The sequence below is a fragment of the Spea bombifrons genome, chromosome 10 (assembly GCF_027358695.1).
Source record: "Spea bombifrons isolate aSpeBom1 chromosome 10, aSpeBom1.2.pri, whole genome shotgun sequence".
NCBI lineage: Eukaryota > Metazoa > Chordata > Amphibia > Anura > Pelobatidae > Spea > Spea bombifrons.
In genome coordinates this window covers 32,304,166-32,331,943 of record NC_071096.1, presented here as the reverse complement: position 1 = coordinate 32,331,943, position 27,778 = coordinate 32,304,166, and the positions used below count along the sequence as shown (strand labels likewise).

Here is a 27,778-nt window from a genome sequence, read left to right as displayed (position 1 = left end):
ACTATCTCTAAAGGGAGGCAACTCTATGTATCTACATTGCTTGCATTAAAGAATTTCTCTAATTTGACATGCTTTATCACTTTATTTATCATCCCGGAGCTGGATGCTTAAGCTCGGTCATTAACAGCCCCTTATTTCCCATGAGATGGACATATTTTCAGGAATGTTACACGGGTTCATTTATTTATTTACTGGTACCTCGAATAGACAAAAAAACTACATCACCTTTGAGTACTAAAAGCAACATAATTGGCCTGTGAACTACTAAAATGCTGGCCCATTAAAAGACATCACTAGCTGAATACATTTTGCTTTTCCCTTGGGCTAATACAGGAGTGCATACTGCTCTTCCAGAAGTCACAGCGTTAAAAGATATATAATATTTGGACGAATGTATTGGGACACCTGGTCATTACCCTAACAGGGACTTTTATGACGTCTCATTCTAAATACATAGACATTAATATGTAGTTGGTCCCCCTTTGCAGCTATAACAGCTTCCACTCTTCTGGGAAGGCTTTCCATAAGATTTTGGGGAGTTTCTATGGGAATTTTTGCCCATTCATCCAGTAGAGCGTTTGTGAGGTGAGGCACTGATGTTGGATGAGAAGGCCTGGCTCTCAATCTCCGTTCCAGTTCATCCCAAAGGTATTCAAAGGGGATGAGATCAGGGCTCTGTGCGGGCCGGTCATGTCTTTATGGACCTTGCTTTGTGTGCTGGGGTACAGTCATGCTGGAAGCATAGCATTTTCTTAATGTCTTGGTATGGAAATACATTCCATGAAGCTCCCACTGCACAATGTTTGTGTTGATATTAATGCCAGTGGAAGTTTGGAGCTCTTCAGCTATGGAATTAGCAGAGCGTTGGTGACTTTTACACACCATGCCCCTCAGCACTCTGTGACCCCGCTCTTTACGTGGTTTTCCGCTTCGTGGCGGAGTTGCTTCTGTTCCTAAATGCTTCCATTTTCCAATAACACCGCTTACAGCTGACCGTGGAATATCTAGCAGCAAAATGGACTTATTGCAAAGGTGGCATCCTATCACAGTACCACGCTGAGCTCTTCAGAACTACCCATTTTTTACAAATATTTGTAAATAACTGGATTCGATAATTTTGTCCATATAGTGTATTTTTTTGGTCTACGTAAGGAGAATGTTTTGAGGCCATGCATTTACAACAAGACCATCGTTTACTTTTATATATTTACTTTAATAATATTTTTCAAATAAACCTTGTTCTTTTAATGTCATCATTTCTTTCCTTTCTATCACATCTTAAGCTTAAGGAAACAGTTTTTTCCTTCAGCAAATTCCAGTAGGAACAATATCTTCTTTGAAATTGCACCTTGCACAAAGTGCTCAGATTCTGTTGTATTTCGGACGATTAATCGCCAGAGACTGAAGGGGCTTATCATTTTTACATACTACAAGGTCATTTTCTTCAATAATCAATAGTGTAATATGAATACGCAATTTGTGCTACACTCAATATTTCTGAAGTATAACATCAGTTATGTATATCAGACAGACTAGAATCACACAGTTATACGGAAACATGACTTGGTGAACAAAAAATACCCATTAACCACTAAACAGCTAGATTTATTTTATATATTATCATTATTATATGCTGTTATATAACTATATCATGTCCTTTTTGGTGGTGTTTGTACATTTTAATTTTTCTTAATGTATTTTAATTCAAGAATACTGCTTGTGGATTGGCTTTGATGATCATATCCCTCTTGCAGTCATTTAAATATATATATATATATATCTATATCTGAAAAAAGAGAAAGTTTGTATTAATCCCTCCTGCTTGTCCTCACTTTAAAAAAGGCAAAATATTAAGAATGAACGTTAAGGCTAAAAAGTGTCAATTTTCACATTCTCCTTCTCCGAAACGTAGGTTAATATTAATTATGTAAATATGTGTTTTCTGTTTGCATATTTTTTTATAAAGTAATATAAAAATATTGTTGAAGGACAATTTTATTTTTAAAAAAATGTACAAAAACAAGTACTCAGTAGAAGTAGCATTGTGTGTGAAACCCCAGGAGACACGGAGCTGCTTGGATGTTGCCTCCAATCCATACTGATGACATCTTACACTATTAAATAAAAATGAACAGCACAACAGAGATTTGTGACCATAGCTGTCAGTACCAATAGGTATTACAAAAATTGCATTAGGAACGAGGATTCACCAAGACTCAATTTTATAAAAACGTTTTTGTCTGTTGACCTTGTAGCATCTCCTATACCCCCAGAACGTGGAAGGGGAAAGTAAGGCCTGTTGGTGAAATTAGAGCCAATGATGTGTTTTAACGCTTTAATATATCATCAGGAGAGCCGTTTGCTTTGCCGTTTTCTATTGAGTTTTGCAACCCTTATGTCAAAAAGCATCTTAATGATAACTCTTTTCCGTGGAACTCTTGACAAAAGACAAGAGATTAAATGCAATTGTCTACGTGACAAAATAGTTTTATCTAATAATTCGGTTGTCGTGCCGAGACTGGAAGGGGAGATGGGGCAGCTTTGTGAGCTGCTGAGATTCTGTTCTACAAGTGTCAGAAAACCAGTATTGGTAGACCTTACATTTGTAGGATTTCTGTAAATCATGCAGAATTATCTTCACTTTTTTGGTACATATCAAATGCACATATCTATAACTAAGAAATCCCTTTTTATGCCCTGTTTAGGTGGCTCTCAGCAGTAAAATAAAAGGGTTCAGAACGTAGCACCCCGAAGACCAGTATTACAATATTTAAATGCGCTCTTATGGTCATTTTGCTGAATTTATCAGTTCTGTAACCAAATCCCCAAATAGAAATATAATTAGAATGTACACACAGAAAACAGATTCAAAGCAAGTTCATTTATGTCGTCTTTAGAAACAAAAAGGATGCTCATAGACCTGAATGATACAAAATACTATCAACAGTTCGCTGGCTGTGTACATTTTATTTACTACATGCATGTTTTTGCCAGAACATAACTTTGGGATCACTAATAACTCTTCAAACTCTTCGAACAAGAGAATAAGAGACTTAATTTTTTTTAAAGTACACATTTAAGATGTAATCCATTTTGTCTATAAGAGCTGTTCATCTGATTGCTATGTAGAAGTATTAACAGATGCAAACAAACTGCACTGAATTGAATTGTAAATGCTAAGTTACATGCCATAAGAATCTACATTGCCCTAGATTAAGTGCAATGTGGATAAAACGTGAATGAGAATAGATATCCCTGGGGGTTGTCACCGACACATTTACGTGAGAAATGTAAACCAAGACTCTCCAACATGCTCTGGAATCTGATGATTCAGGGTGTCTTCAATTAACATGTTTTTAATCAATTAACACTGATGTGTATAGCACTTTAATCACATGAAAATAAAAATACCTAAAATTCCGTCAGGGTCACACGTTCTCAAAGGACGCGCTCAACTCCGGGGTAGGTTGTTTCTCGCCATTTATGCAATTGCTGGATTTATTTTAAGGGCCCGACAGCAAAGTTTCCAAAATAAGCAAACCACGTAGCCAGAGGGGAGAGCAACCCATGCCAGAAGTGTTTGTTTTTTTATAACCAACATCCCATTTATGTTCTACAAGACAAGGTGCTCCAAAAAGTTTCCCCATGGTACAGAGAGGCACAAAAACATACCTAAAAACCCACTTTGTGATTCTTGACCATACAACGTATTCTAGCATTTATGCCTCCTCTCCATTTAACATGAAGTTGGAAGTTCTAAGCATACCTGGGAACTCCCCAGGTTTGACCCAGAGATCTCTGGGTAAAGTGCTAGTTCTCCGGGTCAACACCCGTATCCTCCGGGTCACAGCTTCTTGAAATGCCCCGCTCCCCGCCCATTTCTCCTTTAAATGGGGGTGTTTCCCGTGATGTCAGCAGGAACGCCCCCTGATATCACCTGGAACGGCCACTGACGTCAGTTGGCAGTCCTGGCTGCGTCCCGCAAGGGAAGGCTCCGGGTATGGTTCTAAGCCATGTCCCCAGGTGTTTATATTATGACAGCAGTCTCACAAGTCAGGGACAGATATATGTCCACTGCTTAACTGTAGATTGTATCTGACTGTGTGGGTCCTAAGTAATTGTTTAAGATATCCTTACTTGCTGTATGCTAAAATTAAGAACTGTACAATCTTCATTTTAAGAGCTTCAATAATAAAAGTCAACTAACTTAACTCCCAATAAGCACTTCCTGCAGCATGCCTCCTCCCGGTCCAAGTGGGCATAGTTGGTCGCTGACCATTCTGGTGCTGGACACAGTGAAGACCCACAGCAGAATATGATCTCTCTACGAGTGAAGAGGCTAATCACCCAGAACATGCTTCCATAGTTTGTGCTGTGGTACAAACAAATCTAAAAGACTTAATATGTGTCAGTCAGATTTATGTTTAGCTGTCCTTAGCTAAATTAACACAGCAAGAAAAAGCCAGCCTCGGTGCGGCCATCATATGGGTGGAAAACACAGATGCCATGGTGTAAGGTTTCCCCTTCAACATGCGAAGGATCCGTCATCGTACAAAATGTGGACATCTGCTAGGATCATTAAACTATATTTAAAATCTACATAACAAGACCTGACCTAAAGACTATCTCAGCCATTAGATTTAAATGGTCTCAGTGGAAAAAAAAACATTAATTCATGAAAACCGCAGGCTCAATTCAAGATTTAATTTGAGATTAACTAAGAACAGAAAAAGAGATTCTGGATTCAGCATTCAAGAAAACCTCAGGCTGACAATGGGGACTTGGACTGATTTATTAACAAAGTTGCCGTCTGTGTTGTTGTGTTTTTCACACATGCTTATATTGGAACCAAACTCCCAAAGTTTTAAGGTGTGAGTAATGCATTATTGCATTTTATTTTTCATCTTTAGCTTTGTTGCCTCGAATTATATGACTTGCCAAATATTGCATAAGAAGTAACACTTCTACATCATACTCACATTTCAGGTGTCCAGTTCTGGACATCTCTGTTGGGGGTGTGACTGGAGGAAGTGGGGTCAGATATGAGCAGGGGTAGAACCTTTGGTAGGGTTGCAGGTGGAGCTAAAGGGGGAACTGCCTGCCTACCTTAGCCAAAGACCAGCATTAATCTTAAAGCTCAACAGGGGATCAGAGGAGATCACAGGATCTCCTAAATATGACCTTTAATCATCAGAGGCTTGGTGGGACAGCACCAGAAAATTAGGACTGTCCACCAGAAAATGAGAACGTTGGAAGACATAAAACCTCTTATGTACTTGTGTACAACAAACCTATCTTTCTCTCCCTCAGTAGTGAAGTGACCATAACTTGCGTTATTTAGGTTAAAAATTTGACTTCCCATTCCATTGGTCATGCAGCCTTTATGCTTTCAAGCCTGCAAAACCTTTTTGGCCCACACATCCCACGGAGGATGCACTTCACGAGACGGAAAGCAAGGTGAAAAATGAGGATGCCATTAGAATTTCGCAAGGTTAGAACATATATAAACATACAGTCTCGTTCACACGCACTATTAAACATACAAAATCATAAATTCTAAACTTATACTTTGTGATACCTTGCCAAATAAAAAAAGATGTGTTTGTATATTATTTTCTTAAAAAACCTTGTAGTTTATGTAATGCATTCGGCATTTAATAGATAATGATAGCAACTTGAAGTATGAGTAAAGACAAGAATGAATGAACTCAAAACAGAAGAAACATCTAAAAAGATAAATATTTTGAAAAGTTATGGTAAAAGGTACCTAACACTATTTTGTATATTAGAAATTGTGGTGCTTTTTATACATTTTTGTAACATATCAAGCTAAAATCATAGGTGTTACACAGTGCAGGACTGAAATATACATAGTTTCTAGCCATTTTACTTGTATATACACATATTTCTTTATTCCGTTACAATCTAGAATTGTTAACAGAATTTTCAGTGACATTCGCTGCAAAACCAACAGTAGGTGATAATCGAATGGGTATAATTTATTTCAAAAAGCCTTTAAATTAAACAGAAGATTGCTCAGCTGTCAGCTCCCTGTATGACTGTGCAGCATTTAGCTTTCATCAACTGGATGTGCCCGGCTTAACAAGGACTAAGCATGAACTACTTGTTGACATAATTAGCGCTGGCTAAGGAGACCTCTTTAGGGGCCAAGTTGGCTGCCTGTAACTTGCACATTTTCATTGGCAATTTTTTGTGTCATATGATTCAGTCAAACGTATACTTATATTCTACTTTTATCTTTTCCCCTCATTGTCAAAGTTTAAAGGCACAGTGATGCACTTAAAACCTATAATAGAGTGTAAGCTTGCGGGCAGGAACCTCTATATCTAATGTATCAATTTTAATTAGTCTATCAGTGCTAGTCTTTTCAGACCCTTTGATATTGTTGGCACTGTATAAATAACACAGAATAGTAATAGTTACAATAATTCCAATTATTCTAGGTAATGATTTCACCTCTTCCTGTCTCCAAACCTGCCCAATTTTGTATAGGAGCCCCATACTGCCACCGTAGGATGAGGAAGTCGGAAGACTCCAGAGAAGATCTGGGGAAGGTTCCCAGATTCAGAAATCAGTTCCCTACCCACCTTTTGACAATGACACTTAATATAGTGAATGTCTTGACAGGTCAGGCAGCAAGACCGTTATACCAAATTTTCTCAGCATTGGTCATCAAGCAGTGGTTCAATATATCATGAACATGGGTGTCTATATTATTATCTCTACCACTGGTGTAAGGTTTATATGGAGATAGATGAGGTCTTTTGTCGATACCTTTTATTGAGCCAACATTAATTCCATATGCTTTTGAGACCTTAAATGTTTTTTTTTTCCTTTAGCTGGGGTTCACCTAAGTTTGAGATAGCTAGGGTCCCAAAAGCAAATGCCCTTCTACGTGCTTTTCTATGTTGAGCCAATAAAAGATATCACATTCAGCCAGGGACTCATCTTCTATATTGCTATATCCATTTTCCTTACTTGGATAAGATGGACAGAAGGTTAGATATAGATACTCGCAGCGTGTTAAGGTGGTAAACCAATGTACCAATCGATTGTTGATGATGAACGGTGTCACAAACATCTTTCCTGCCATTATTTAAAGTGGAGCTCTGATATTTACACAAAGTGATGATTTGCTTACTTATTTGGACAAGTAAAAAAAAAAAAAAAAAGATCAACAGCTCGTTAAGAAAATATGTGTAAGATATACCAGGAAAAATATTAAGGGAAGCCTCATGGGGTTAGCAGTCAGACCTCTGCAGATTGTAATCTAGACAAATGACTCAGACAGACATCCTACTGCAAACAAGGCAAAAAGTGCTGATAATTCAGAATTAGTAGGAGAGAGAACACGCAGGAAACAAGGGGGGAAAAGGCACAATTTAAATCTGTTATGTAATTTGCCTGACACATGACAAATCCATGTGGACACAAGAAAACCAATATCTGCTAGTATGTTGAGAAACAGATATAACGCACACAGATTTAGTTCAGGAATGATACTAAGAGGGTACAGTGAGAAGACTGGGCTGTTCCGAAAAGGTATGGTTGGAATCTTCCTAGGATAACCCAGTAAAAACCTTAAGCGTGGTAGTGTCGTGATCATCTGATCTTTAATGGCTAAAAAGTACTCGGCAAATATCTGCAGATGGTCCTCTATACATTTAACAAACTGCATATTCAATGTCCATAAGAGGCAATTACTGGTCCATGTGGGGGGAAAAAAATAACATTGCTCATTTGGTGTTATTAAAATACTGTTAAAACAAGTCACATGCCTTCACACCTTTGCAGGGAATTGCTTATGACCACTTGGCAAAGCGTGGAACAGACCCACCCAACTTTTGGTGCTTCAGCTGTAGTTGGAATCGAGATGCCATGATCTCCATCCAACCTGTATCCTAGCTAAATTTAATGGGGTTTATACTTAACAGAGTGTACTATATACAGTATATATATAATATATATGTATATTGTTTTACATATCTGGTGAAGTCTTCCCCTGGGCCTCCTGGTCAGTTTTTTCCTTCTCCAGTAAGGGGAGAAGTATTTGGCGATTTCCACCCCCCATACACACACACACACCACACTAATACTCCCTGCCCGTTTAAGACTCCCCACAGCCTCCCCTGCCCAATGCAATAAAGGTACATAGGATATACCATTGGCCCGCTAGCCATTTGCCTGGTTTGCTGGATAGTCAGTCTGAGCCTGGTAATTGACCATAACCACTTAAATTATTAGTGAATTAAAATATTGTAAACCATCTTCTCAGGGACACTTCTAGTTTCAGATGTCTATACGAGGGGGTACACATAACTGTGGTGGATTTCTAGTCAACTAGAACTCCATCACCAGTCAGCCCCCCTCTCAGAAGTCTTTATTTAAACTCATGCTGTGAGCCTCCATACAAGGTTTCCCATCTGTATGCAATGGGATTCCTTCGAAATATAAACAAGGTTAGTGTCATAAGAGTAATAATTAAAATTGCTGTTGACATTAAATCCTTCCAAATAAACTCACGGAATGACTGTTAAGGCTGTCAGCTTTTACATGGCCTCATGATTCAAAGATTAATGGACCTTAAAACAGCTATAAAATATCAAGGCCACTAGTTTGATTTAGAAGAAAAAGATTTTTCTTTCCTCCCCAGCAGAGCTCGACCTGAATTCTTGATATATAGTTTTGGCACAGTGGTGAAAACCTAAAGTACATATATGCAGAATACCAAACAGGCGCTATAACATTGCAAGGGTGCAACCCAGAAGAAAATGATTATGCTCACAATATTAACACTATTCCAAGTTGCTAATAGTCATTGAGTGATAATTTCCTAACTACTATTCATTACTTTACAGAGAATTATAACAGTCAAGTAAAAAGGGCTAATCAATTAGAGTCAAATATGTGTGCTACTAACCCGGCTGTAATTACATGTCTACTTAAAAAGCACAATAAAGCAGCTTTAGTTCTTTATCTGATATTATGTGCACATCCATATCAGATCTTCTAAAGTGACAATTTTCATGACAAGAGTCACAAGTTCGCACTATCCAGAAATGCCTATGGCCAGGCTATTTCTTTACGTGTCTCTGGCAGACTAGATTGGCTGAATGGTCCTCCTAATCTGCCATCAAATTCCATCGTTCTGTGTTTTTATGTCTGCTCAATTTGCATTTGTCTTCTTATAATGAAGTCTGGAGGAACCTGCTAGTGTTGGGCAGGTGATTCAGATTTACCTCCTTCACGTCACCATGTAAGAAAGTTAAAACCACAGCTTTCCTGCCATATCTCCTTTTAGTAAATAACGCCCAACGTCCTTAATTATTAGGGGAGAGTCTGATCTGGAACTTACACTCCTGTAATGTTTGGTTGTGGCTGACAAGGATATAGAAGATGGTATCATCGTATGAGGTGTAGCTCTACAACAACCCAAGCTCAACCCATAGGATGTCCCTTTTCTTATGTTCCATTGATCTATAGAGCGCCATCAGGTCTTGTAACGCTATTACATTAAGGCGACAGTGAAGATTTACAGTAACATTAAAATAAAAATTGAAAGTTAATGTATATTGGCGCAGTAGGAGAAGAAAGCCCTGCTCCTATGAGCTTACAATCTATCAGCCGTTCTTCAGAAGCAATGGAGATAAGGACAAAGATAGAATAAGCATACTACCTGTCAGTTCCATTTAAAAACACATACAAACGGTTATAGGACGCTTGCAAGTTATAGGTTTGTATTAGATAAAGGTACAGAATTTATAAGATTATTTACAGATTTGGCGTTTGATAAAAACCATTAATATTCCTTGGCACCATTTGATTTGACAGGGAGTAGACAGAAAGGCTCTTGTCAAAAGTTTTTGTTGTCTTCTTACCTGGGAAACCAAGGTTACTTTTGCTATAAATAGCTCCTTAGACATTTCACATAAAAACTATCAAGCACTAAATTAAAAACCTGCCTTGCTTTTAAACAAGATACAGTTAAATTTATGAAGCGGCTCTCAAAGGCTCATTGGTTTAGACGTACACAAAGTTCTGTATATGATGTAGAACACTCTCGGCAGCGGGACTCGGATACAAAAAGAAAAAACAGAACACGAACTGAAGACAAACCCCAGGCAGAGAGGTGAGAAGACTAAGCTGAAAGCCTTTTAGGTCCCCTTCTTGCAAAGAAAGTCGTTTATATCTAACAATCAAAATAAACTTGACTGTTACGTTGTCTCGGCTTGCCTTGACTTGAGAAGGCAAGTGGACATTAACTTAAAGGCTTTGCTCAATAACCTGTCTTACACACATTGCAATTTACATAAATGCCCCTATGTTAACTTTGAAAATAGAAAAAGGCTCCAGGCACTCAAGGGTTCCATCAGGCAGATTTATTGAAGGAGAAGGACAACAACGTTTCAACCTCACGATGAGGTCTTTATCAAGTACTTCATCAAGTAACTTGATAAAGACCTCATCGTGAGGTCGAAACGTTGTTGTCCTTCTCCTTCAATAAATCTGCCTGATGGAACCCTTGAGTGCCTGGAGCCTTTTTCTATTTTGATTTACTGGGGAGCTGGCCCTTCCTGGCACAGTTAAGCACCTGAGTTCCTGTGGGGAGTGTGTGCAGATTCCTGATTCTGGTGACTTCCTATGTTAACTTTGGGCATGACCTGGGCTGTCTCTTTTACAGCTCATAGGGAGCAAGAAAGAGGCTTGAGAGCATTGTGAGAAGACCATGCACAAGCTGCCTTGTGAGAGAGCATTGTGAGAAGACCATGCACAAGCTGCTGGTCAGGGGAGATCAGATTATCTCCCTAACTGGCCCATGATCCCCTCTGCCCGTAAAAGCAGGACAGCTATCCGGGACAGCATCCAGAATCAGGACAGTCCCTGAAAAACCGGACTATTAGGTGGCATGCTACCATGTTAAGCCTAAATGCCACCAAAACGACGACTTCACAGGCACCACAAGGACGCATGCTGAAAATGACACTAGTATTAGTTTAATATTCTGTTGTTGCAATTCTTTCTCTCTATTATTTATTTGGCACTATGCCTTTTTCTTCCCTTTTTTTTTTCCCGGTCCCTCCAAAAGCTGTTAATTTTTGCTCGCTGTCGAGCAAAAGTCAAAGTAAGAGTCTAAACAGCTTGTAATGAGTTTTCAATGGCCCATCTCACTGAAATTGAGGGCAAGGGAGCAGCAGACTTAGACAGTGTCAGGCCCGGGGATTTATGATCAAGGGTGCAATGTATTCTCCGGCAAATACGCAGAGGAGGGGCAGTGTAAACCGGAGGTGCTACATTAAACACTCTGAATGGAGGTGTATTTTATCCTAATGTTATATCAGCACAGATGAATGCACGGTGCTGCACAGTCAGGTGGTTTAATTAACAATGGCGTGTTGGAGTTTATGGATTTTCATAGCAAATTATATCAGGCCGACATGGTACGCGTTGACATTTTTGTTGAGGAATAAATAAACGGAATGGACTTGCAGGCAGAACTAAAAAAGGAGCTAAATGATATAAAAAAGTAGCTAAGTGCTTGCTGGCATTGGGACAGTCTTGAAAAATGATTACACTAAAGGGACACTGTAGTCAAATCATAACTATACCAGCAAGTACAGAATTACGCTCTATGGAAGAAAACAAATAATAAAAAGTTTGTATGTTTAAATCTTCGTATCTTTTTTTTTTTTTAAACTTCAGCCTTGATTTTATTTCCTACTTAATTATTTTGTGATATGTCTGCGCTGTCAAGACGCTTTGTATGTCAAGAACTGCCATTAAAACATGGGTCAATGACAGGTCCTGACTGACCATCTGGCACGTCAGCAAAGGGCCATAGGGCAGCTGGCCAGCAGCACCCCGTATGCACCTAATATGCTGCAGGACGGTGCGTTGTGCCGGCTAGCTATGCCTGGGTGCAGTCTGTGTGAGTATATAAATGTAATGTGCAGCCAAATGTATTCAACTTGAAGACGCACTTACATCATTTGGCGGCCGCTGGCCTTAAAGCCCTAGTACTGTTGAATCCCCAGATCGTATGTAGAAATATATATTTTATCCTGTAATAATTTGCCTCATTCATCATTTATCTCGGGAGCAGTTATGTAAAACACAAGCAGGCATTGATAGGTTGTTGAAACAGAAACTCAGAAAGATACTTAAAAGTTTTTGTTTTTTTTGTGATTAAACCTTTGTGGTAAAAAAATAAAATAAATGACAGATCTGCTAAGGTTTACTTACTTAACATATGAGAGAGTGCCATTTAGGTAAAAGATGTATGCTTTGAGACACTTTTACAGAGTTTGACCATTTCTTCACCCAAAACTAAGCCAGTATGATATTGATGAATGTTATGATATAGTCACATAATGTATTTCATGTTAACGCAGCACATACATGATATAATAATCATGCCAATGGCATGCAACAAATTTTAATCAATTAAAAATGTGAGGCGAACATTAAGAACGTTAAAAAGACTATGCTTATTTAGAATTTTGTCTTGTGATTAAATGCCCTCTCCTCAAATTACAAATGTGTTGGAGAGGGTCATAAAAACCTAGTCCAGTAGCCTTTTTATTCCCTACTTCTCATTTTATACATTTTTATAATTGCATTGAAAAGATGCTCTCCTGTGTTTCTGGTGGAAAGATAAAATTTATGAACCATGACAAACATATCACGCCAAAGACCACCCTGTGAATAATGATGTATTTCCTGCTTCCTAAGCGTCTCAAATAAGCTTTAAGGACTAATGCTGTGAACACTTATTAGGCATGCTATGTCTGCGTTCTGGAGATGGGTTTTAAATAGGTCACCAAGCCCGTGGAATAACCAAATAAATGAGTGTTTGGTACACTGTTGACTGCAGTGAATTTTTATACAAAGCCTTTAGTGAAGTTGGGCAAAATAGAAAAAAGCTTTCAAGACTTCAGAGGTCTCCTCTACAGATTTAAGAAGCGATCTTCTGCAGAAGAAACCTTTTCTCTATGTTTGCCCCATAAGAGGAATCAACGTCAACAAAGCTAAGACAACATGGCTGTTATCTCTGATGTCCCATTAAAGTGAGTGTCCCAAAGAAATAAGATAAAGGTAGAACAACCGAATATACTGGAACACGTGTCCCCAAATATCTCTTTGAACTATGGTTTTTGCAAAAGACATACCAATTACATATCATACAATGTGTTGTTTTGAGACCAAGATGGACAAGTTCTACTTCAGCAACAATGGGATGATACTTTTCATCCATAAGTCTCCAAGGACAGGTTTCGGAACAATGCATTTAAATAATCCATATGCCTGCTAAGGCACCTGGCCTTGTGTATATCTACATAATGTCTTACTGATTGGAATAACTGATACAACAATAGAATTGATGTTTCTCAATACAGCTCAATTAGTTCATGTCTATCAGGAGGTCCCTTGCCTGATCAGCATGGTCAATATTCTTTAGTAATTTCACCCTTTTACTTATCATGCTCATCTCTGAATGCTGTATTTTACAAACAGAACATTTCCTTTTCTAGAGTAAAAAAAGAAAAAAGAAATCCCTCCAAATAGCTAACGGTGTAAGTCATCATTAGCTATGACTTGCTTCAAGGGATGTTATTTTTGTTTGGCTTTTAGGAACATAGTTTTTAATCTGTATCCATGCTAAGTTGAGAGATAAAGCAATAGTTATTACTAATATGTATGCAGTAACAGCAGGTCCAGACTGGCCATATGGCCGAATACTCACCTGAACTTCTGCGGAATGTTGCCAGCGGGCTGGATATGCTCGACCACATGCCACGTGAGCATAAAAACAGTGCCACAGATATCCAACCATCGGCCAAACTTACGTCCTTAGGCTGCCGCAGGACCTAAAGTGCCAGGGCCACCTCATGATTGGCAGTCTGGCCTTGAGTAAGATGATGGTAGATAGAAGAAAAGGAAGGGTAAAGCAACCTAAGCTCACACGAACTGGTATAAGCTTACACTGAACATCCGACAGACAAAAGGACAGAGTAACATATATTTTATTTATATATATATATATATATATATATATGAAAAATACTGGATTAATGGTTACTTTAAATCACATCAAAGCAGGCCCTTCCATGTGGAACCTTTTTACTGTATCAGGACCACAGAGGGCTTTTCAGAGAGATGATTTTAAAGGAAGCAAGCAGTTCTCAAAGCCGTACATTGGGCAGAAAGTGTTCAGAAAACGTCAGATCTTTATAACAACTGGCTCTCGTGCCTGAAAGCCAGAGTGAGTTACATTTCCCACATTTCCCCTTTTAACCGACCATCTAATCTGCTATAACGAGAACATGCTCTGGTCAATTACGGAATGCTGGCAATCTGCGTGATTTTTTAAACAGTCACTGTGACGAAATGGCATGAATAGGTCTTGTAGACACGAGAATGTACAGCTGAAATACATCCTGCTGAAAATGTGTTTTACTCACATTGTCATTTAGGGCTCTGGAATTAATAGACCAAAAGAAAAGAAAGAACGAGAAAAAAAAAATCACCCAACAAAATGCAGTAAAACCATTGGCAGCTAGTGGCGTCTCCAAGTTTAATTCCCCCAGGGAGAAAAGGACATAGCCTAATCTGTATTCACTCCTGACATTGTCCACATCTGATATGGAACATTAGTTACTAACTCTCTCAATAGACTAGTGTCCTTCAGTTTATATTACTTTATGTTAATAGTAGAAAAATTACATACACCATCATTTATCATTGTTATACTGTGCTATACATCTCACACCGTTTATTGTAATGTATTTATTTGGTACTGAGATGATCTGAGGATGCAGGGAGGATGGGGGAGAAGGGTATACTTTTAAATGTATAACCACAAAGACAATCAATTCCGATATCGATAATAAAGGAAAGGGGACGCTACTGACAACACGGACGATTACACAAAATATAGATATTTTTATTTTCTTGGAGAGCAGGAATAAATGAAAAAGAAAATCGGCATTTAACCTCTAAAAAGTTCATGTTTCAAGCTGTAAGGGGTTGCAATGAACATAAAGGGAGAGGAGAGGGGTTACATGTATATTTTGATGTATAGCATTTTCTAGACTAGTATACTTAAACATCCTCATTTATATGTAAAAATAATAGAAAAGGCCAAATATTCTGTTCAAAGACAGAGTGGTATAATTAAGATATATTGAAGGACAATAGGGGTCACATGGTGATTTTCATGGTAACATCGCTGTTTGACGAGTCTGGATTCTCAGTGCGTTGCTTAGGTCTCCGAGATACATATCATAACAGCTTTATGGGCTGAAAATAATAGAGCAGTCAAACATTTCACGATTTAGACCACACACTAGAAGTATCTCCCAAGGTGTCTCCCCCCCCCACACCACCAACGAAAGATCCTGTCCTGCTAAATCAATGAAGTTAAATGCATGTGCCTGCTAACAGAAATCTATATAAGAAAATGATTCAATTTACAAACCAAATTGTTTAGGGAACAAGAAGTTAACACTTAAGGAGCTCAGACGTCATAAAACAGAAATGGTGCAAAAAAAAACCCACACTTGGGTTGAGAAGAATACTTTCTCGTTGCTAAAGGTGGTTGTTGCCAATGGCATTGTTTAATGCTTTTCATATGTCTGTAGATTGTGGTACTAATAGCCACAGACACCTGCTGCTTGGGAGATTACCATTGGGCGCAGAGAGACAGAGATAATCTCTTTAGCATGGAACGCAACGTTGGAGGTCCTATGGCTTGGACAGAAGCCCAAGCCAAACCATACCTTCCACACACAGTATTCAGAGGGAATTCATCATAAACCAATTTATTTTTATGGTATTCAAAGTTAACCAAATACAAAGAAATGTACAGCTGCTATACGAAGGATATTAAGAACCAAACCACAAACAGGTTAGGAGCCTCAAACTTTTAGTATCCTAGTTAAAGATCTGAAAGGGGCATGTACTAAACCGTTTCAGTGTGTTTCCCATTTACTCTTAGCATCACAACCTCAGAAATGAGGTAGAAAATATACACAAAAAATTATATATTAATCCATTAAACGCAAGCATTATATTGAGGTCCTTCTCCTACCACTAAATGATAATATCTTCGTATGGCATCAGTGATGAAATGGGAGGGTGTTTGACTGGACGCCATTGGAAATTGTACAAGGAGGAGAGCAGGAGTAGAGGACAGGAGTTTATTCAGGGATTGGGAGGATTCATTTAGACCCTCCATACCTGGCATAGAAAGCATTACCCCACAAAGCTTGCATTCAGATCAGTGCACAAATAGTGAAGACATATTTGCAAAAGTAAGAGTTTTTAAGTAGTGAAAAATATTTTGCAATTTCACTGCTGGGGAGAACTAATAACCCTACCTGGGACCTTTCCGAGGTAAAAAGAAGGGCTAGCCCCTGGAAGTGGCAGGATTCCAATGGGGAGAATGTAGGGGAGTGAGCAGACATGATCCGGGTGGGAAGTAGATGAAGGTGAATGGGGAGTAGATAGGAAGGGAGTGGGCAGGATCCCAGTGGGGAATAGGTGTGAGGGCAAGTGGGCAGGATCCCAGTGGGCAGAAGGTAGAAGAGCCGTGGGCAGGACCTGGATGAGAATAAAAAAATGACCAAGAAATTACTGGAGAAGCTTTAAGAGTAACCTCACAAGGCTCGTTGGATATCCATGAGACTACCAAGTGCTATCTTATTTTCAATCAAGGACCAAGGAGGCCCTATATTCTGCATTAACAATCTAGAATAACCAGTTTTCCATGGGAGACATTTGAGTGTATGATGAGCACAAGACCAAGGCTAAAGTCCCTGCAATGTGTGTATAATGGATCGTCATTGTCTGCATGAGTATGAATATTTATACAATATTTAGCTCATGCTCTTAGTTAGCTTTGGACAACATTGAACATAGCTGGCATTACCAATAGTAGCGCCCTAGCAAAACTGCAGCACATGTGTCCACAAAAAAAACTTATTGTGTTTGTATTTTTTTTTCTACATTTTATTTATGTGCACCTTTCAGATATATAAATGAAGAGAAAACAAACTTAACATTATATATATATATATATATATATATAAATATAAAATAACTTTAAATACTGCAAGTTATCTTTGTGTATATTTCAGGCTTCTATTCCATAAAACTTCTAACTTGTAATATAGGTGGGATCTTGTATTTAGGCGTCACAAGATATATATTTCTTTGTTCGGCAACTAATAAAGAAATCGTAAAGATTTATGTATTTACAGGGAATTGAATAAGAACACAAATTAAAGTTTATTTTGCTTTCACTGTTGGGTCAATAACACTTTTCGTTCTATACCTCACACAAAAGATTATACTGGAATATGTTGAAGTTCATAAAGGCCTGAACAGGATATGAATCTTTTTTTTTTTTCTCAATTATTATTTTTAGACAAAACGAGGTTACCCAGATGACCTACAATATTTGGCCTGTGAAATGAAGGGTTTAGAATAAACATTGTTTGTCTAGACTAATAAAAGATATAAGGTCAAAATGTGTTAGCACACCACGTAACTGGTAATCCGCAGCTAGGTTACTTAGCCTATGGGGAGAATCTATAGCTCAGATTGGACTAATTATCACACCAGTGGCTTGGAAGGTGATGAAGTAATATTGAAACCCTCCACTCCACTAGAAATGAAGATGGAGGACGCTGGTTTGGAAACCTCGGCGAGCTAAACAGGACCCTAGTGGCACAATGGAGATTCCAATGCATTATAACAGATGCTAAAGCCGGAGTCCATTAGATTTATTTTATTAGACTTTGATAATTACATATTTTTCTTCCCATTGTGGTGTTAGTAATCTAAGATTGAGTTTATAGCTCCCCCCCCCAAAAAAAAACAGTAAAAACTTGAATTTCCAAGAATTCTATTAGGAACATTTAGAAATATGAAATATTTACCCAGTCTGAGTTACATTTAAGGCCACTGGAAATGGATTCACTCTCTCCAGGTAGCCTTCTCGCAAAAAACTCAACAGGGGATGACAGGACTTTTGCCTAATGCCAAAACGGTGATTCTGGCCAGTTATAACGAATAGCTGGGATTCTGGAAGGATGGATAATTATAATTACTTTTTAAGTTAACAATCAGGTAGCGGGTGGTGAATGAAAACTATTCTTTGATGTGCAGTAGAATCCCACACAAATATTTATTTAATTATCTCTTTTTTTATTCAGATTTTGTTTTAAAACAAAGTTTTACAAATAACTTTTCATTACTAACACTAAAATAAGGTAGATAAATGTTATTTCAAAACTATCTATTTTACCATGGGGGGTAAATGTATTTATTTTCACTATAGTGTCCAGTTATTAACTACAAACCTTGTACACACTCTGATCATTGTGGATCATGTAGACATAAAAACCTAATACTTGCCACAATCTGGACTAGCATAATACACAGATGAACCAGTAAGCCAAGAGGTGTCACCCCACTATCCTTTGAGAAAGTAGCAATTTATCAATGTCTCCCTTGTGTCACATTAGGGTTAAAATGAAGTTGAACTTTGGTCTATGAGCCCATTAAATCCAACTTATGATGTGCACCAATTCACTTATCCCAATGGAATGGCAAAGTTCACTCATCAAGTGTGTATGAACCTCTCAATTTAGTAGCTTTATTTTCTGCAGTCACCTCATTCCAGCATTGGTGTGTCTGTCTGTGATTAGGAATCAACAAATTCATTGAAATTATTGATTTTTTACTACAGGAACATCTATATAAATATTTTTTTTCCGGGGAGGGGGGGTGATGTAACATGGAAAAACACAAAATATATTAGCTAGATTACTCTGGCTCCTTTCTTCATTATACGAAATAACAGGCTCCGCAATGCTTTTCTACGAAGGTCAAAACACTGGAAAAAGATTCTAGTGGAGGCCAGATTTATATCCCACAAAACACCTGTCTCTTAAGTAGCCTGGTATAAATAATTTTTTTAAATATATCTAAGGAAAAAGAATAGCTCTTGCAAATACTTATGCAAACCCAAACATGCAGCAATGTATTCTGGTCAAGGTGTAAGGAGCCAGGTCCAGGAGTGCGGCAGCCTCCCTGCCCCAAAACAGCGATAGAGTGCCTTCTTGAAAGACCTGTCCTCCGTGGTACCATGCTCAATGGCCCGGTCACAAGGGGGATCCACGCTCAATGGCCCGGTCACAAGGGGGATCCATGCTCAATGGCCCGGTCACAAGGGGGATCCATGCTAAATGGCCTGGTCACAAGGGGGATCCACGCTCAATGGCCCAGTCACAAGGGGGATCCACGCTCAATGGCCCGGTCACAAGGGGGATCCACGCTCAATGGCCCGGTCACAAGGGGGATCCACGCTCAATGGCCCGGTCACAAGGGGGATCTCTTATCGCCACAACTGGCCCATTTATAGTGGTATAGCCTCCATAGTATGGATTACAAGTGTCGGGATATGATGTCCTGTAGCTTGTGTATAGCTTCATTGTTAGCTTATTTTAAAGGTGGGTCCTTCCAAATCATATTATCTGTGGCTATTAGACCCAAAGAGTACAAACTAAGGTGACTGAAGTACAAAACTAAAATGAATTATATCTTGCTAGAGCCCATAAATAAGTCCTTACAGCATCAAAATTGATGATGTTTTCTAAATTTTACTTCTAAGGTTACATGTTATATAAGAATTCTAGGAATATTATTATTATTATTGTTTTATATACCGCCATCAAATTCCGTATCTTACAATAGAAGTGTTTTGTGTTATACATTTAAAAAAGTGGAAAAAGAAAAAGCAATAAAACAAAATTGATGGTATTTTCTTTCTTGACTTATCCCTAAAGATGAAATGCTCTTAAAAGCAGAATAAAATATGAACTTAGATAACAGATGTCTTTAATGAGGTCCCTATGTTGCATTACCACCTGTGAAAAAAAGGAACAAATAGGCCGTATATCAGCAAAAATAACAAGGAAAGCTTCATAAAACAAAAACGATGAACAAATTGTAAAAAGGTTCTAAACAATAGGGGGGAAATCTATGGTCAAATTGGGCTTTTTATCTTTGTATCTATCAGCACCGGCTGTGATAAAGTAACCGGTTAGTTTGTGTCTGCGTGAATAAAATGAAAGGGATGGAAACAGCTTTAACTGAAACTCCAACCTTTAGAACTTTCTAATGCACAGAAATATTATTAAAATATAATAATTATTTGTTTAGAAAGTGCCAGCAGCGGAGGTCGTCTACACGTATCGCTCAGACGTTCAGCGGCTGCGGAGATGCACGTAGACAACCTCTGCTGCCAGCATTTCCGCCGGTGCTTCTCCGTCATAGAAGCCCCGGGGAAAGTGCCGGCAGTGGAGGTTGCCAGCGCCCATTGCACAGACGTCCACCGGCCGCCCCGCTACACACCAGCGAGTCTGGGGGTGCATTGGTAAATCGGGGGGGTGACACTTCTAGGAAGCAGAGTGGCATATTTGGGGGGCATAGCTGGCACTTCTAGGGGGCATAAAGCATATCTGGGGGGTTAGGTGGGCATTTCTAGTCTCTTTCTGTGGCTCTTTTTTGACGTTGCCATGTTCCTTGATCAATTTATTCAGCAACTTTGGTACCATAAAAACCTTTTGTAATATTTATATGGAAACCTACTCCTTTGTGCCAAGAACCAGATAATGTGAAATACTGTCTGCTAATTCTAGTACTTGAATATCTTTAGCCTCTTCCTATAACTTTCAAAGACAGGTATGATATAGTATGGAGAGTCAAAGTGACTGTCTAGATGAGATTTACACGCCACTATAAAACTCGAAAAATGAGTCTGAAAATTCAAAACACAAAATGCAATAAAAGTCTAGCATGCTAAACGACCAACAAGAGACCGGAATTCTTTAGAACAAGCAGAAGACTTGATGTGGGTGTAACTGGGATACTAATGGGAGTCATCAATAAATATTTCACATACTGATCTCATCCACTTTGAAATGCAGGTGTTTAATGGAAAATGAAAGATTTAGAGCAGCGTAATTTTAAGAATTATCTCATGAAAAAAAAGTATCTGTACACGGACAACTACATATCAATGCAAATCTATCACTGGCCGCCATGCCACAACAGGACAGAAGATTGGGTCCTCACCACGACCTATGTCCCAATCACCAAGAATTCTTAAATGACACTACACGTGCACAATGCGTGAACAACTCAATGTTATGGAGTGCAAGGTCCTCAAAGCCCAATTTCTCATTCAGAAAAGACAATAAAGTTGACAATCCAAAATGTATAATAAATGAGCTTTATAGCCTACTGCCTAGTTTAGGGAGACAACCCAACACTTTTCTCAAAATGTCTCAAAATGTTAGCTTTCAGTTAATCTGTAATGAGAAAACATGTCAACAAATTCAGAAGCTAAGAATTAACCGGGACATCTTGTAGTTCAAAGATGACAAACCCCTGCCTCATATGTGTATATTTTGTCAGCATATTTTCAAGATGTACTGTTTGTAAAACCCAAAGCATTTTATTCAAAGACGTTTACTTTCTTGTTTAAATCGAAAGATTGAAATGCATGAAAGAAAGCCATTTGTGTTCTCTGCACCTAGTTTGCTTTTTGCTGACTTTTTCTCTTGTTCAAACGAGCCACGTGGCAAGATCCTGACTTGTAGTAAAAGACCACATTGCTGTTTGTGCGTGGCTTTTGATGGGTTTATTCACAGCAGGTTCTACAGTGGCAATACTGTCAAGCCAGATGAGATGCTAGAGCGTATATCTAGGTTAAGCAGGAGGAATTTACCGGATCCTTAAAAAGCAAAAATTTAATGTAGTCAAATGTAGTTATTTTAATGTAGTTTAATGTATATTCTAGGCTTCTGATCATCCTTGAGGCTGTGGCAGCATGCTAAAGTGGTTAAGGGGATGTAAGTTCTAAAAATATATGTATATATATATATATATATATATATATATATATATATATATATATATATATATTATCTAGAGCTAGAAAAAACATAATAAACAAAGTAAATATACAGTAACCCTTTTCATTAAATTATAGAAAAGAAAATAGTAAACAAAAATTAGGTAAGTATTCTTTTGGACAATTTCATTGGACTGCAGTCCTTTGTTTGTTCTCTTCAAAGTTATACCATATGATCAACGACCACATGCTTTGCCCCTCTGTATAAGTTCCCTCTCGCAGGCATCCAAATCTTCCTTTAATGCCTCTACGCTGGTCAGCAAAGTAAATATTTAGCTTATGGCCAGCAGGGAGCACAGAACGACATCGACTAAAGCAAATTACTGCATTACACCCTATTAATTAACTAGCTGATCCTATCGCCAGTGGTGAGGTTTCAGCTGCAAAGGGCAGACTAGGAGGAACATGAAAGTAGTAAGTAAGGTGTTTTAATGAAGAACAGAAGTATACGGTCTTTATCAGATGAGAGGGGATTTGTCAGAGATTAATAGTATTCCATTGTAATTTCCATATCTCACAAAGGCATACTCTGACAGTGTCCAATTACTTTCAACAAGCTATGCCTGTGAACCGGAATGGCCCTTGAATCTGTATGCCTTCGTTCCGTCAGATAACAGCATAGCCCTCCTCTCTGATCACTGCCTACCTTAAATGAGTTAATCTTGTTTTACAGATGAATTGTTATTTTGTCTCCCGCAGGCTGTGATTACTAGATAAAAGTATTGTGTTAACAGGAGGCCCTGGTCTTCTTTTCAACAACAGATTCAACATTCAGAAGGCAGGTTATTCTCTCTCTCTCCCTTAATGAAGTGGAAGGATGGCGTTGGAAGAATAGCACTATGCAATGGTACGCAAACTTAATTGTTAAATTACTGGAAGTCCCCAAGCCAGGCCACTACACATGTTCTCAACATTTTAGATCATTTTCTGTGCGAGAAATCAAAGCTGCTTTGTGTCCTATGTTATATGTACTGTAGACAAAAAAAAAAGTTTTACTATAAGAATAACATTTGCAGCTAAGATGTTGCTTTTCTCCCTATTTTCATGTATACAACCCATTTTAAGAGTTTTGTATATAGAATGCAGGTACAAGGCCAAAAATAAGCATAATAACTCAAAAAGTCCCCCATTTTTTTGTGGCTAGTGCATTCCATGTCAGGAACACACACACTCACATGTTTTTTCCCAGATTAACACTGGGTTAGGGGGTTTGTGGTTACATGTGCCGTTTGATGGAATAACTGCTCAGTATGTAGTTCTTTCTCACTCATTAGAAAATAATTGGAAGAGATATTTGTGGCTGATGCTTGATTTTGTGGAATGCAAAAGTTTACTTTGGTAGATTAGGAGGGCACGGTTTTCATCATGTTGTCTGATGAGTGAAGGGAACCTAAGGGGAAGGTTAAGCCGTGAAATATCTTAGCTCCACAGTTGTTATGTTAAGGGACGATCTGTGAAATTCACACAAAGGAATCACAAGATTTGTTCAATGCAGAGATTTCTGCCCTCCTGAGGTTGAAGCCTAGTGATTGTGAAGAACATTATTTAATTAGAACACTGGTAAAAAAAGATATTTCTTAAGGTCAAGTACACAACAGGGCTGCATGTAAATCTGAGATGACCCAAGTGATCAAAAGATCCAACCTCCAAGTCATATGAGCAAGACATAGTTGTAAGAATGTTTCTGTAGTGAATCTGCAGAAGGATTCTTCTCACTTGACCCAGGATCGTACCAACGCTTTTACTCTGTCAAGAGGTGCCAGGTGATTTAGAAAATGTAAGGCCATGAAGGGCAGGTTGTAAAGGACATCATAGGACCTGATAATAAAGTATGGTGGAATTTATTTTAATATAACTGTCAAATAATGCAACGTGTTTTAGATATTGTGGAAGAAAACATTTGTTGAGCCATTGAAGGTTATGAGGCTAGCCATCAGAGGATGAGCGATTCTGTGATTAATTAGGCATGGCTTACTCTACATACTGAGATGTGACAGCTGTCAGTATGGTGAATCTTTGAGTTGTGTCATAGCCAAAATTATAATGGATACAAAATGTTTAAAGACAAGGCAGCTGAAAGTTGTGGAGACCAGCACATCCAACAGCAGCTTAACGACCAGAAATGACCTGAGCTTAGACTGACTTTAGTAATGTAGTATAATATGCATTATTAAATCTAGGTCTGCATTTAATACTTAATACTTTCTCTCCAATCTTTCCAAATGTATAAGATCCCAGATCACTGGTACAAAAAGGTACTAAAACACCACGTTCTCATGTTTACCGTGGATTTTTTTTATTTACCCTGCAAATCATATTTTCCATCATACATACTTGTAAACAAAATGAGAAGCAACATGCAAATTGCATGACTTTGATGAATAGACCACGGTGTGATTTATTGGTCTTTTGAGATAGTAAGACTGATCGTGCACTCCTACCCACCTTAATCGAGGTCGGCATCTAATATTAGCAGAATGCTGCTGTGAATATCAAAAAGAACATGAAGAATATACTTTATTTAATTAGGCATAGTTTCCTGTTACATTAAACCCAATAAAACAGCAATTTACAAAGGAAGGTAGCTGAGAGTCCACGTCACCAATGGTTTAGATATATAAATATTGGTACAAATGAGAGTGCTGGGAGTTTGCACGAAAGCTTGTGCGCTTAAAACATTGTGAGATGTGCCTGCCTAATTTACTGAAGCCGATGATTTAAATAATGTCCAAATCAGCTGGCTAAACCTTATGCAGCTACAAAGAAACAGATATTTAAGTTTGTAAGAATTGTGGACAAAGGAGATAAATCATTTAAACAGTGAGTAAGTAGTTCTAGCCTTCTAGATATTTTCTACTACTTCTGATTTAACTGCAGCACCTAAACAATGGTTGCAACTTCATAATAGTAATAATAATAAGAAAAAATACCAGGCTAATACGCCTGCTTAATAGTAGTGGTGTTTGATCATTTGTATGATAAGCACAAAATGTTTTCTTTTCTTACTCATTCCGAGAATGCATGACTGATTTTACCACTTGTACATGGGGACAGAGAACATGTAAGCTATAATACACCTGTTTCACGTACAATATGCAAAGTTCCGAATTGACTTTCTTTGCCCATTGGATCTAAAGAAAGAACAGTTCTGCTCGGTAATACAGAATGGTAATCAGCCCATGAGAATCAAGTTTTAGAGGCAACTTAGCCAAAGGCTTTATTTCTGGATGACGAAAGCCCAACTTTATTATTCACGTAGTTAAGAGATATGGCTTAGAGCTACAGGATCTTCAAGTAAGGATACATAGATGGCAGAACGAAGAACAAATACAAAGTGCATAATGTCATCCATGACATCCAATACTTACCCAGCATTCACCTGAGCTTTCTTCCTAATTTTCATTTCTCATTTTGTTTATAAGTGGTTTGCAGGCATGTAATGTGTGCTGCTTGCATTATAAGGTAGAGTATGCATGGTCACACACCTATGCCCAGAGAACAAAAAGACTGGGGAAAGCAAGACTTCACCCGGAGACTCCAGGTCACACCTGTGGGTTCCCAGGTGTGACGATAATACATTTTAGCAGAAACGCTGCACATGCTGGTCAAACAATGGGATAATTGTTATCTGGAACAATAAAGTCCACTTTACACTTCATAACAGTCCAGAAACATATTGTGGCATCCGGGAAAGCGTATCCTATTTAGCTTTACAGACATATAATCTGACACCAAGATAAAAAAACTGAAGGAGAAAAAATTGATAGGATAAAGAAAAGGTTCTTGCTTCTTACCCAAGGAAACGAGGATGTCTATGGATATAAATGTTACAATGAAAAAGCGGGACTACATCTTGCAGAAGCTTTTATAGCGCAACTGTGTTTTGACAACAAATGTTCATAATTCATTTGAAATTTATGAAACCTTTGTGCCTGTAATCCCATGAGCTGCTACATGGTAAATGAAACTAGCAGGCAGTCTAGATTAATAATATTTTGCTTCAGATTGTAAGAGCATTGTAAATGGGTAGATAAAAAAAAATGCATGCTCTATCTGTCCTTTTTTTTCTTGCCTGTCCTTCGATTGCAGAAGACTTGGACTTCTAAAACCCGCCGGCTGCGGCTCACGTGTCCTGTTAATTTATGGACAAACGAATGAACCGTCAAAAGGAATAACCAAGCAATTTACAAAAGTGCAAATATGGGGTATATAGAATCTATTGTGTTTTACCTGTCATTGGTTCTTTAGCTCAGGATCAAACAAATCACTCACTAGACCAGAGATCATACCTAATCATTCATTTTCTCAAGAGGTTTCTTTGTAGTGTCTCCAAAGAGAACTTACGAATGTATCCTTACACAGGAGGACTGAGAAAGCAAACTTCACAATGTCATGGGAATGACAGCTTAAAATGTGTTTGACTTACTTTATGACAGTAAGGTTAGCCAGTAAATCAAGGTGCCATTTAATGGCTGGATCTCTAGAATATTGACAGCACCTACGGTAATCTGTGGACCATATTTATCATGGTAAAAGTGGAGTGATTCCAGTACATCCTTAAGAATCATACTGAATAAAGTAAAGAAGGCTGAAGGTTCATGTACCACCATGTAATTCTGTTAGAAGTTACACATAGAGCAAATGTGCACCTAGCAATTTATATCACGTTTACTCTGATGTCTAACAAAAGCAGAGGACCATGTGAAGAATCTGGTTATAGTTTTTTTTGGTTAACTGGACATTTTTGGTGTATTGGACAGGACTGTGTAACAACTCCTGGGTCCAACAGGCAAACTACTGGGCAGTAAGTCTGTTTTATAGTTCTACATATGTTGTCCAGTTTGATAAAATTTACTAGCCCACCACAACAAGAAAGAAGCAACAGTGGACTTATCGGTCAGAATCACCACTAATGCTTAGTGGTCTTTTGCATTATACCCATAATACACAAGGTTTAGGTAATTGACTGCACGGACATCTACATCTCCATTTAATATCATTATATAAAATGTATGAAGAAGGGCATTTAAACATACATGGGATAGACATATGGCACGTGGGATAGACATGTAGCTCCTGAAACTTTATTCAGTCTTTTTCATATTTAATAAAAGCTATGATTTTATTTCCTTTTATTTGCCAACCTGACCCTAGTTATGCACATCTGCCCCCAGGCTTGCCACTCTGCCCCCCTGATATGCCACTCTGCCCCCTCAGACTTACCAATGCTCCAGACTCCCTGGTGCCGGTGGACATCTGCACGATGCACGTAGACAACCTCTGCTGGTGCCTGGCAATTCTGCTGGGGCTTCTATGACGGAGAGCCGAAAGGTCATGTCACATAAAAGCCCCGTCATAAAAGCCCCAGAAGAGGTTCCGGGGATGCAGTGGAGGTTATCTGCAGTGATTGCCTGTGCGATGCTGCAGATGTTCACCGGCTACCAGAGAGGAGGATTCAGGTCTCCTACAGCACTGCGGGGTATCTGGATGTTATCAGACCTCTATTTGAGGTCGGATTATAAAACGACCTTGAATATAAGACGAGGGGTATTTTTCAGAGCATTTGCTCTGAGAAGAACCTTGTCTTATATTTGACAAACAGGGTACATTTACCCAACTGAATCCGATGTGCTTAGTAAGGGACTCAATAACTGTTCCAATCAAAATAATGTAATGTTTAATAATTAGAATGTTGTGATTTATTCACATGGCAGCTTCAATGCCTTTTCAAATAAGAAGCAGGCTACAGTATGTAAGATACGGTGTTTGTGCATT

The 27,778-nt window shown here is 38.4% G+C and overlaps 1 protein-coding gene across 1 annotated transcript in view; it reads right to left on the bottom strand.

Annotated features, from left to right (window-relative positions):
* The window catches only part of WWOX (WW domain containing oxidoreductase), a 325,001-nt gene that overhangs the window by 119,091 nt on the left and 178,132 nt on the right, over positions 1-27,778 (bottom strand). The window lies entirely within an intron of this gene.